Source organism: Solanum stenotomum, chromosome 6 (assembly GCF_019186545.1).
Source record: "Solanum stenotomum isolate F172 chromosome 6, ASM1918654v1, whole genome shotgun sequence".
NCBI lineage: Eukaryota > Viridiplantae > Streptophyta > Magnoliopsida > Solanales > Solanaceae > Solanum > Solanum stenotomum.
Window position 1 is genome coordinate 22,927,435 of NC_064287.1, and position 10,703 is coordinate 22,938,137.

The following is a 10,703-nucleotide window of genomic DNA, read 5'->3' on the forward strand; positions in this document are numbered from 1 at the left end:
TACTTGGAATGTACTAAGTATGCGGGGTGCAACACAACAATAGACAAGGACACAATCGAAATACAAGAAATAGTTTCATAGGCATTATGAATAACAATATGAGGATGCATGATCAAAGTGAAGTCAAAACATGTTTAAGTAAATCTATACTAATAGTAGATATCATATGTGTATGCATGATCCAACCAATCTATAACCCCAACTTAGGATGGGGGATGCCGTTCACACCCGGACACCCTGGTGGCAAGGTATAAACCCCTCACATGGTTGATGTTGGTCACACCCCAAGCATCCTAGGTGGTGAGATATAAACCTCTCACATGGTTGATGTTGGTCACACCCCAAGCATCCTAGGTGGTGAGATATAAACCTCTCACATGGTTGTCCGGTTCTTTTCCCCCGGACCGGGCATGGTCATGCAACACTTTATATAGGAAATTCCCATTAGGCTCTAATGCAATCTCACGTATGGAATGAACATATACACAAGCTTAGTTTGTCATCAACACATCTCTGGATTGCCATACATCTCATAACTCAAGCTTTAAAGCATCGATTCATCAATTCTCCATAGTTGGACATTTTGTCAAACACCTTGAAGGCATGTAATGGAATCAAAGAGCATGGAAAATAGGGTAGTAATTATGCAGCCAAACCAGTGAACAACCTACAACAACACCTTTTAACACCCACAATACCACATGAAAATCTCCACATCCATTCCAAATTTAGATTCAAGTTCTAGAGTCACAACATGCTCAAAACAATCACTTTTCATGTTTAAAATTCAATGTGCAGGAAATTATTACAAAGAACAAGACTAATTTATGAATCTTAACTTAAACCATGAATTAGTGAGTAGAATAGAGTCTAGGCACTATGGGTGGAAGGACCCATGAGTTCAACACCACATACCTTGAGTTCTTATGAAGGTCTTGAGAGTGTCTTCAATGGAAGCTTGGAACTTGGAGCAAGAGTCTCTTCAATCTTGAGGAAGGTTTTGGATTAGGGTTCTTGAGAGAACTTGAGAGAAAATGTGTCTAAGTATGGGAGAGGTGTTTTGGGAAATGTTTTAGAGATGGGAATTGAACTAATGGTATATAGGAAATAACATATGCCCTTTGGAAAAATGGTCCAACACTTAGAAAAAAAATGAGGGGGGTGAACAGTAAAAACGCTCACTGGAAATTGCATTTCCTGCCGGACAGATTTTACGAAAATGGGCATAACTTCTTCGTCCGAACTCCGAATGAGGTGAAATGAAGTGAGTTTGGTAGCTAACTCAAAGGGCTTTCCATGGATAAGTTATGGGCCACCCAATTATTTGTGTGCTGGGAGATATGACCCTCCAAAGTAGACCCTCGAAAAAGGCTTCACTTGGAAATTTCAGATTTTGATACGGTTGCTCTAAAATTTGGGTTAGACCCATTCCCCACTCAATTTGACCCCCTAAACAAGAATATGAAGTTGGATTTTCGAAAAACGAAATGGATTTTTTTGATATAGCTAAACAAGTTTCCGGTAACTTCCGCAGCACATTTTTAAGAACCTTTTGGGTCATTTCAATATCTCCCCCTTGGGAACATTCGTCCCCGAATGTGGAAGAGACGTATAAGGCAAAACTTAGTAAGAACATATCAGCCCCAACATGAATGCAAATATTTTATTTAAACATCACTTCAAGATTTCAAAACTTAGTGTAAAGTATCCATAACTCATCAATTTAAACATATATCCTAGACCTCATTTTATCCCTAGATCTTGCCTCATCAAGCTTATCTTCCTCCATTTGTTGGGAATACACCATAAGACGTGAGATATCCATATCATCATGGAGCATTGCCGTACAACATTCTTTTGATACTAACTTGGACACCCCCGTCACATACTTATTTATCATATCCCTTGGACTTGCTACCATAGATGGAGGATACTTAGACAATAGAGTGAATTTCAAGGAATAATCCTTAACACTTATACTACCTTGCTTAAGGTTGATGAACTCTCCCACCTTGGCTTCTCTCAACTCCTGTGGAAAGAACATGTCTAGAAATGCCTCCTTAAACACTTCCCACTCTATAGGACCTACTTCTACCGGCCTACTATATTTCCATTGTTCATACCATATTTGAGCAACATCCTTCAATTGATAAGCAGCTAGTTCCACTTTCTCTCTCGAAGTTACCCCCATGATAACAGGTGTCTTATAAACCTCACACTACAAGAAAAACTGTTATTTAAGACCAATATTTAGGGACGAGTTAATAATCTAGTCTAAAAAAATACATGTATTAGGACGAGATTATATTTTTTTCCCTAATTCTATATGTTATTGTGAAGGTCTAAAATCTAGTCCCTAAAGAAAGTTCTAACTGGTCCCAAAATGTAAATATAGTTGTGAGAAGCGGGAAAAAGTGCATTTTCGATTTTTCACAAAATTCATCAAACGCCAAAAATTTACCTTAATTATTGAAATTCTTTATAAAAAACACCTCAATTTTTTCAATAGAGAAAAATTAATTAATTAGTCACTTCATAATTTTCAATAACACAGAAGCCCTAAATTGACTTCACCACAAATCTTTGTAGCATATCTTCAAATCGCAATTCTCTAGAGAAAAAGATGTGCTAATACTTTCAATTTTCTTCTGCACTTTCTCAAAAGAGCATGGCAATCTTTAGATGCACTTTTTCTTGATTTAACACTAAAATTTATCTTTCAAAATATCATCCCAAAAAATTAGCCATATCCAATATACTTTTATTGAAAATATTGTCCCAGAACATCTTCGAATGGCGCATCTATTAGCAGCGGTAAGCTTGCCGCCGGTGACATTTCACCCGGCCGACAGGAAATCTCTGCGATTAACTATGAAAACTAAGGAAATAAGGAGTAAGAGCAGTATCGCTTGAGGAAATTCCCCCAAATGCGGTTCGACGAAAGCGCGATTCAACATAAAGAGGAGGTTTCAGTCTTGGAGTGGATTTGGGTCTTGCCCGTACTGGACTTGCCCTTAGTAAAAGGCATCAATTTTCAACCATTAACGGTTGCCCAATTTCATCCGTAAAGCTCTCATACATCCACATTCATATACTGGAACTTTGATTTTTTGGATTTTAGGTTTTGAGTTGAGAGGACAGAACCTTGAACTTCGAATTATTTATATTGATCAAAAACAGGTATACAACTTTTTTATGTTTGATGTAGAAAGATTTAATTTTTATGGTAATTTATAAGCTGGTTATTGATGTGATTCTTCTTGAATATGATTTAGTTACTCTTTTCATTTTATTTTTGTTATGAATTAAATTGATATACTAGTATCTGGAGTTTCATGAGTATGGTTTTGTTGAGAGGTTAAGTGGATGAGTTTATAATTGGACGCCCTTTGTCAAGTGATGGAAAGGAAACTCCACAATCTAGCAAAGTTCGGAATGTTACTGGTAGGCTTGATGTTCGAGCTACTGAGAGGTATTAATCATTCAGAAGTTTTTGTCTATTATTGTTTTCTTTGAGAAATCAAGCTAAATAATGAAAAAACAGAGTTAAAATTGCAAGCTAAATGGATAATAATCTTTTTTTTTCTGTTTGTTGATCTAATATGGCAATGTGGACCAATTTCAACATGCTGATTTTAGAGTGATCAAGTTGGCTGTGTGAAGTATGTCGTGATGTTGCATTCTATTCCTGAGTAGCTTCAAGTGCTAGTGACATTGCATATTTGTTAAATTTGACGAGGGTCGCCCTCTTGTAAATAATAGAGTATAGATGTTCGACTCATCTATAAATAGATTGTTAGATGAGATTGTTTAAGTCATTAAAACTGCAAGAAGGAATCGTACAACATGAAGCACTCACTTGAACAAGAAATGTTGTCCTGCCTTGAAGCTTAGTACATGTCTCTAAGTCTAATGAAAATGGACAAATCAAACATTTGGAAGTCTATTTGTTGAAATATCTAGAACATGTTTGCTTCATATGCTTTAACAACCAAAATTGATCTGATTATTACACACTGGGGCAACTAGCTGACTTCCTATTTTCAGAAACCTTTGAGCTAGTATACTTTGGGTTTACATTTTTTTTATAAGTTGGTTTTACAAATTATTGATACTAAGTTCATCTTGTAGTTCAGTAGTGATTCTCTCGTCAAATGTTTAAATTCATTTTATAAGTGGTGAGGGACCTTCTGCCATAATTTGTCATCTTAAATGTCGATTCTATCCTTTTAGGGGAGGGAGAGTATATCTGCAGGAAGATTATGGGACAACAATTGACGCAATGAGCTACATGGTTGATAGGTAATAAGTTCTACCTTCTTGTGTATGTTGACTTCCATCTAATCAATTCTCAGGTATGCTTCCTCTTGTGCGTTGAATTTTGTTCCTTTCTTAATTGCCTTTCGTGTTTGGTTTGTTCAAATTACTCTTTATATTCTTCTTCATTATCTAGTCGTTTTATCTATTCATATGCAATCATCTAGTTTCCTCAATTTCCATAGGCACAACAAGTTAGTATTTTATGAAATTATAAGTAATATACTATAGAAAGAATAAATGCATCTTACGCCTTGAAAAAATCCATTGAAGCACCCTTGTATATGCAATATGTCCCAATTAATTGATCAAATATGTGAGTTAGTGTAAGGAATGAAAAGTATGTGTACTCTGTAGTTCCCTGAAATTGACACGAACTGATCAAGACTAAGATCACACTTAGATTTTATTGCACCAATGAGAATAACGTAGAAAGTATATTAATCAACTGGATATTTGTTATATGATTAAGCCAAATAAGAGGGATAACTCAAAATAACCTCTTTATCTATTTTAGCGAGAAGTTGATCCGTCGACCGAACTTCTCCAATGGAAGCACCATTAGTCAGAATAACACATTTTTTCCTCCTGTAGTTCCGCTAGTGTACATAATCGAGCAAATATCAGTAATCTTTTTATGATAAAGTTCATGATCCAAACTTTCCTATATAGAGTGACACAATGCTTAAGTGAAGGGAGCAATAACTAGTTATCAGAATCCAAATCTTAGCATATAACATCTGCATCATAAACATTTGTTCAAACTCTTCCCATGATAAGCAAGCTACTTATTTTCATAACTAGTTATCAGAATCCAGATCTTAGTGCATAAAATGTTTCCAATGCTGACAACGACTTAATGTTCTTAGAGAAAGCCTCATAATATTTGTTATAATCCTCTGTGTTATCTGCAATCTCAATGAATAGATTAACACGGTTCTTCTCCAAAGTCTTGCGAATAACCTTCATGATCTTTTTCTGATGCAACATATCTCTAGAGATGTTAAGAGGAAGTTCTTCTAAATACACAATACCCTTCACAAATTAATAATCGGATGGTTAGAACAAATAGGAATTTGCTTTTGATATACTTGGAATAAATAATTCATGATTGTAATTGTTCTTCCTTCTTGCTCTATTATAAATACACCTCTCCTCATAGTTGTCAGGCATGTTGTTGATGTTGCTTCATTTGTAATTTTACAAGAACTAGTTGCTTAACAGAGGATCAACTAATTAACTGTTGCACATTTTCACTGCTGCATGTTTTCTTTTTCTATTTTCAAACACTTCTCTGCATAACTATCGGTTATGTTGATGTTTCTTGTACTTGCAATAACAAACATCAACTGCTTAATCGAGGAACTATAATTTAACTAGACTTCCTGCCACTACTGCACATCTTCTTCTTGTTTTATTTTCACATACTTCTCTGCACAGCTGCGTGAAACTAAACTTCGTTTGTTCTTTTATCTTCTTGCTTGGGAATAGTTGATAAGTAAATGAATACGACTCCCATTTGATGAGTGCTAGCTAGCATATGTTTTCTTTTGCTTTGTAGATCATTTCAATTTGAATTTGTATACATCTAAACCATGTAGGCTCTTCTAAGCATCAGATCACAATGTACTCATTCATCATGTCTCCTACATATTTACTCGCTTTAACCATTTCCCTCACTCGATACTTTTTATATGTTATAGAAAATGATCGTCAAGGTGTTGTCTCCAATCATTTGTGACCCCAAAAATTGACACAAAATCAATTTTGCCGACATCTAATTTGTGTAGCATTGTGGCTAAAGTCTTATCACTCCTTGGTCCCTAAAGTTTGTACATGTTGATTGTATGTTCATTGATGTCTTTCTACCGACTTTAGCATCATTTCCACATAAAAAATAGGCAACTCAAAATTTTCAGCAACTTCACCATCATCAATTGCAATTAGTATTTGTCCCTATCAACTATCGATGAATCTTTAACCACTAGCAATGTGCCAGCAATTTGTTATAACACTAAATCGATAGCTAAATTGAATTTCTTAGTTGTAACACCTCTATTTTGAGGTAGTCTGGATACCATCTTTGATCCTAGAAAAATATTTTGAGCTTTTGTCCAAGTTAGAAATGAATTCATAATCTTGTGAAAAATCCTTGAACATTCAAATAGCAATTGTGCAGACCTGACATCAACTTTGCAGAAGAGGAAAAGGTCATGAACAAAACACATCAAAGTGACCTTTGTAGACATGTTTATGGAAAACTGAAATTTGGAATTTGTTATTTCAAGTGCATTTTTAGTTAATTCTTGTTGTTGTGGTTTCAATTGAGTGCTTCTTGGAGTTCAATATGAAAAATACATCCTATTGAACTTCTCTAATAATTTTTTTATGTTATTGCAACTTGTTAATGTTTATGTGGAATTGATTAATTCTATACTTCTTTTGCGGTGAGTACTTTAACTAATTCTATTGTAGTTCATAGATATTTTTATATACCAATAGGTATTTATGATCTTTGCAAAATTTTGTTCTTACAGATTTTTGAAGATTGAAGTTACAAGTCAAGATGAAAGTTTAGAAGATGCACAAGATCATTATTATTTTGCTAAGAACGTTATGTAAAACTTGATAGCATAGTCTAGCTCGGGATGCTAATTGATTAAGTGTTTTTTGTTGAGCAAATATTGAAACTATATTTATCAACATTTTGTATTGAATTTTTTATTAGTAGAAATTTTATATTTAGTGATGAAATTTATTAATTTTGTGAGATGGAGTTGATGTACAGTTGGTGGTAAATGAGAGGACTAATTTGTATTTGCTCGTCTCTAAATGTTAATATAGGATGAGGTAGTTGCTCATCTGTAAAGGTTAAATTAGGTCAAGGCAATTTCTCGTCTTTAAAGATTAATCTAGGACAAGGTTTTTGCTTGTCACGATAAAGTAATTTAGGGCCAGGTAGTTACTCTTCGCAGAAAAGGTTTAATGGTCACAAATAACTACTTTCCAGATATGAAAATTGCTTATTTGGGACGGGATTCACGGTCTCTAAAAGTTCATCAGCGACTGTATTAGTTGCCGTCTCTAATAACATTTAACGACCAGATATAGAAACCCGTTGCAATTAACCATTAGCGAAGAAGCCTTTTAGGACTAGTGGCAACCATCAGTTTTCCATCGTAATAGGCCATTTGCGACCAGATTTGGACATTTAGGGACGACATTTCCCTTCCTTATAAGCAGTTTTTCTTGTAGTGTTATCTATGAACCGATTCAGATCCTCTTCCACCTTGGAGCCACTAAACTTCGGAGGATTCATCCTCAAAAACTCTCTCACTCTAGAAGCAGCCATCCCCCTTATTGGGTTTGCCGGAGCCACAACCTCTCTATTGCCTTGCGCCGTCAAGGCTTGAGCCAACAATTGCACAGAAGCCCTAAAATCTGCAAGAGTGACATTCGCAATTGGCAGGTCATTTGGAGCTTGAGGAGGAGCTTGGTGTGGAACTTGGGGAGGAACCTCTTGTTCTCCATTGTCTTCCTCATCTCTCCTAGCATTAGCCCTTGTATTAGGCATACCCTGAAAAACAACGGGCACAGATTAGAAGAAAGGCCTACTAAATCCAAAATCTATGGCACGACTAAGAGAATGAAGAAGTGAGATTCCTAAACATCCAATAGCCTCATATTCATAAATGTGGCGCACTTCACATTTATGAACAAGACTTTACTAGATCTGGTTTAAGACAATCTCTGATTACCAAGTACGTCACGACCCAAGGGTATACCCTAGGTGTAACATGGCATACTTGACCCCGAAGGGGTCTCATACAAGCCCTTAGCATATCATAACATAAGATAAATAGAAAAGTACAAAAAATTTAAAACTCTTCTATCCATACAATCGAAAACATTTTCATAAACCAAGTGGAGGTCTTTACTACTCTTTTGTCTCAAACCATCTACTAAACTCTTGAAATAAAGTCTTGGGACGCAGCCCATACAAAGTTTAAAACATAAAGAAATAACATAAAGGAAATAATGGGTTTGTCCTCGAAGCTATGAGGACTCACCAAATCTTTAACTCTTCTTGCTCCCTGGAAACCTAGCCTTCAAAGGAACTCAATCTCTGAAACCCTACATTTGATTAAAATGTAGGCAAAGTATGCATTAGTACAAAATGTACCAAGTATGATAGGTAGCACAACATCATAAGAGCATCTCAAAATGGTTAGTCAACATAAGACATAAGCATAAGAGATAATAACATTGTCATAGCATAATCTCCAACATAAGCATCATATAATCATAAGTCAACATAAGACATAGTTCATGAGCATAGGAGATACATCAAGTTCATGTCATGGTCTTTACTTAGACTTTCATATTTGCATACTTCAACCTTTAGTCTTTCATATTACAAGAGAACTACTTCACAAGCCACCTCAAAACATACTTGTGCAAGGCTAGAATATCATCCCATAATACCAGCCAAGCTAAGTACCTCTTTTTGGTCATTCTTGGACATAGTCCACATTCCTAGTCAAGAGCTATGTTTTCATGTCATAAGAGCAATATACTTCTAAGAAACCTCAAGGTAAACTTGTGCAATGCATGACTGACATCCCAAAATACCACTCACATTAAGCATATCATGAAGTCACTCTATTCATGCTTACTATTTATAGGTTTCATTCTTGATCTAATATAGATATAGACATATATCATGGAAGGCAACTATAGAGACAATCTAATCTAAGCATACATCAAATAAGAGGACACTTTATAAGTAGCTTCAAGTCATACTTGTGCAATGTATGAATGACATCCCATACTACCATTCACACTAAGTACTTCTTTAGGCTAGGTTACTCAATGCTTACTATTTATCATTCTAGACTATCAAAGAATAGCACCCTACTAGGCTAGACCTAACTACCATGGAAAATACACTATCATGTAAACTAAGCAATACAAGGAAGAATACAAGTATTCCAACCTATCTACCATGCAAATATTCAATATGATGCATGCTACCCTTAGGGGAGTATGAACCCTCAACCCTAAGCCACCTTTAGGAGAGTATGAATCCTCAATCCTAAGCTACCATGAAATGGTCTTGGACTAACCAAGTCATGCTACCATGAAGGCATTCTAACAATGCTAGTTCAAGCTACCCATAGGAGAGTATAGGTCCTCAATCCTAGGCTACCATGCCTACACTAATGTAAGTTAGTCAACTACCATGAAGAGCATCCTACAAATGCTAATTCAAGATACCATGAAGAGCATCCCACAAATGCTAATTCAAGCTAACCTTAGGAAAGTATGTTTCCTCAATCCCAAGCCACCATGAGGACATATAATTCATGCTACAAAACAAGCTATACATGAAGGGATCATGCGACACCACTTCAAGATATTATATTCTAACATGCTTTGATTAATTTTAGGTGATTAAACTTTCAATCTAGAAACATTCTATGTGAGAAGACCTTTCACATTCTACATACATGTATTCATATTGTTCTAGGTAAGTCATGTGAGTAAAAGCCTTCCACCACAACTCTATCTACTTTTTATACCAATTTCATGCAATCTATTTCATCATATTAGACTTACTCTATAAGCCCTAGTGATCAACATTATGACTTCGAGCCCTACTTTCAAGCTTTACTCCACAATCATCATACTAGGCTAGATCACAAGACATATTAGTCACAAGCCTTAGTCATAGGAAATTCTAAGTATACTTCATCATAAAGTCCCAATTTCAATCACTATAATTTATAATCTATCATACATTAATAAATCTAGTTCAATTCATGATTTCATATTCCTATTCTTGAACAAATTCTATACATGATAACAATACTAGAAGATCTATCAAGAATCATCAATTTTCCTTCACAAGGCATAAACCCACTTACTTTGATTTCTAGGGTTAACCATGGAATTCACATAAATTCTTCATAATATCATGAATCAACTCTAAATCAACCATAAATAAGTATTATACAACCAATTGGAGTCATACCCAACTAAACCTACACATTGGAAGAAACCTAGTTAGATTGGGGTTCTTCTTCACATATTTTGGGAAAATTCTAAGGGACTCTATGGGTGGAAGAACCCATGGATGAAAAGCTAAACATACCTTGGGAAGATTCACCACGAATTTGAAGTGAAAAGGCTGCTCCTTGAACCCTAGACTTGACATCCTTCTTCTTCTTCTTCAATGAGGTCCTAGATAGGATATTATATGAGAGGGAGTGGGTTCTTAGATGAATGAATTAATTGAGTTAGTTGAGGGTCTTATTAGGTATTTATATTTGGTTTAATAAGTTATTAACTGACCTCCCTAACCCCTAACTAATTACTTAATTCAT

General features: G+C 35.3%; 1 pseudogene; it reads left to right on the forward strand.

Annotated features, from left to right (window-relative positions):
* The first annotated feature begins 2,728 nt into the window (after positions 1 to 2,728).
* Positions 2,729 to 4,306, forward strand: LOC125868590 (uncharacterized; annotated as a pseudogene).
* The last annotated feature ends 6,397 nt before the right edge of the window (positions 4,307 to 10,703 follow it).